This window comes from Desmodus rotundus, unplaced genomic scaffold (genome assembly GCF_022682495.2).
Source record: "Desmodus rotundus isolate HL8 unplaced genomic scaffold, HLdesRot8A.1 manual_scaffold_532, whole genome shotgun sequence".
Classification (NCBI taxonomy): Eukaryota; Metazoa; Chordata; class Mammalia; order Chiroptera; family Phyllostomidae; genus Desmodus; species Desmodus rotundus.
The window spans coordinates 1-2,500 of NW_026527624.1; positions in this window are offsets into that span (position 1 = coordinate 1).

Consider the following 2,500-nt stretch of genomic DNA (forward strand, 5'->3'; position numbering starts at 1 on the left):
TGTCCCGCTGACGCTGGCGACGGTTGTCGGGCGCCACCTGGCGGCCGCTTTTATATCGTCCGTCCCTTCCGGGTGCCACGAGGGACGCGATTTGGCCGCGTCGCCCGCGCTGGACTTCCAGCAGGCCGGCGGCGCTGGCGGGATCGTGCCGGTGGCGCCGGCGTGTCGGCGCCCGACCTCCGGGCCCGAGGTTGTACCTGCAGGACTAGTAGGGGAGTGTGGCCGCCCGCGCGGGTCGACCAGCACGCGCGGGCGGCCGCGGTGACGGACGGAAGGACGGACGGACCGACCGACCGACCGACCGACCGACCGAAGGAACGAACGGCCGGATCGGTCGAGGGGGAACGCCTGAGGCGGGTGGCTCGCGGCCGTTCCGGAGCTGCCGACCGAGGCGGGCCGCGTCGGGCGGCCGGACCAGGCTCCACGGACGCCGTCCGCGCTCGCTCCTGGCGTCGGTGCGCTGTTCGGCGGCTCCTCGGCGGAATTTTTCAAAGTCCGGAGGCGACCCGGGAGACGGAGGGGAGGGAGGGAGGGAGGGGGCGGGCGCCCCGCCCGCGCCCGCGCCCGCGCCCGCGCCCGCGCCCGCGCCAGGGGGTTGTCGCCCGGGGTCTTCCCTGCACGGACGCCTGGCCGCCCGGGTCCCGGTCGCCGCCCGAACTGTCCGGGTCCCGTTCCGGAGGCGGACGGGCACTGGCACGGTCCGCGCGTGGAGGCCCGCGGAGGGTAGCTGGGCCCGCGAGCGGGCACCCGTGGCTCCCGGGCGTGGAGCTGGGTCTCTCTCCGCCGTTTTCTTCCCCGGAGTCCCCTCTACGGAGCCGAGGAGCGCCGCTGAGCCGTCCTCGCGAGGAGGCCCTGCCGTCGCGGGCGCCTTCGCGCGACTCTGGGCAAGTTCCGTTCCTCGGGACCCCGCGTGTGCGCGTGTCCGCGGTCCCCTCGTACGTACGGGGCTGTTTCGGAGGTGGGGGCGTGGGGTCGACCAGATGGCCCGTGCCACCTTTTGGGGGGGGCCCCCCCCCCGGTTCTCTAGGGCTGATGGGGTGGTGCGGCGTGGCCTGTGGCCGCGCCTGCCTTCCGGGAGGTCGCGGCCGATCGGCGGATAGACCGCGTCCCCGTGACCCGTCTTTTCTGTGCCTGCAGTCGGCAGATTGTACCACGAGATTAGTGGGGACACGCTGTCTGTCGTCAGTCCTGTGGGGCTTCTTGGGCTGCGACTTGGAGCCGGGCTCTCGCCCCGGTCGCGCGGGAAGGGGGAGAGAAGCGTGGTCCGCCCGGCCCTGCGCGTGCTTGGCCGTGGTTGCGCCTCCGTGCTTCCTCGCGGTCCCTTGCTCGGTTTCTGTGGCACGCGAGCGGCGCTGTGTTGTGTTGTGGCTCACGGTCGCGCCCACCCCCCCCCGGGGGCGGCGGCGGCGGCGGCGGCGGCGGCGGCGGCGAGAGTGAGGTGCGGAGCGAGCCGGCCCCCCGCCCTGCCCCTTGCTGTAGCCGCCCGCGCCTGTGTGCCTCGCCTTCCCTGGCCGGGGCCTCTCGGTGGGTTCCGTTTCCAGTTTGATCGATGTGGTGACCTCGCGCTCTCCCGGGCCGGGCCCAAGCCGCGCCGGACGAGGGACGGACATTCGTGGCGAATGAGGCCGCTCTTCTCGCTTCCGCTCGCGGGGCCCTCTCTCCTCCCGGCCGCCTCCGTGGTGGTGCGTGGAAGGGGAGGGGGGGCGAAACCCGGCCCGGCCCCGCGGCCCTGCCTCTGCGTCTCGTGGCGATGGCGGGGCCCGGGGTCTTGTTGACGCCGCGGACACTCTCCGCTTTGCCCCCCGCCCCCCCCCCGTGGCGGGTGTGCCTCCGGGGCGGCCCTCATCCCGGCAGGGGGAGGGCCGTCCTTCTGCCGCGCCGCGCGCCCTCCCGTTGGGCGCGCGGGCGCGGGCCGCACGGCTCTCCGTGGTGCTTCTGGGGCGCTCCGGGTCGTCTCTTAGGTGCCCGAGGCCGAGACGGTGTTGTCGTTTCCCGTTCCCCGGCCGAGACCCACGCGCCGGGCCGCCGCTGCGGCGGCCTGCTGCGGTGGTTGGCGAGTCGAGCCGGTGACCGAGGAGGGGGGAGAGAAGAGAGAGGCACGCCTGCCCTCCTCGCGTGGAGGGGGTGGGGTGTCCCCGCGGTTGGCCCCTGCCGCGTTCGGCGGGGGGCCGGGCAGCGTTGGGCGTTCGCGGCCGGGGCTGAGCCGGCGCTGGCCGGCTGCTGGTTGGGAACCGAGTGCCGCCGTATCTTGTTTTAATTTGTTTCTTCTTCGCGTTCCCTGGTCTTCCAGCTTCGCGTCGCGCTGGCGTCTCTCGCCCTAGTCCCGACGCGGCACCTTGGGCTCTCGTGTAGTTAGCTCTTGGGAGAGAGGCCCCGGTGCTTGGCGGGCAAAAGGTTGGCTGAGCCCCCCGAGGTGGCACGGGGCTGTCCCCTTTGCCCGCGGCGGCCCCGGCCCGCGAGCGCTCGCGTTGCCCCCTGTGCTCGGCCCGAACCCCTTCCG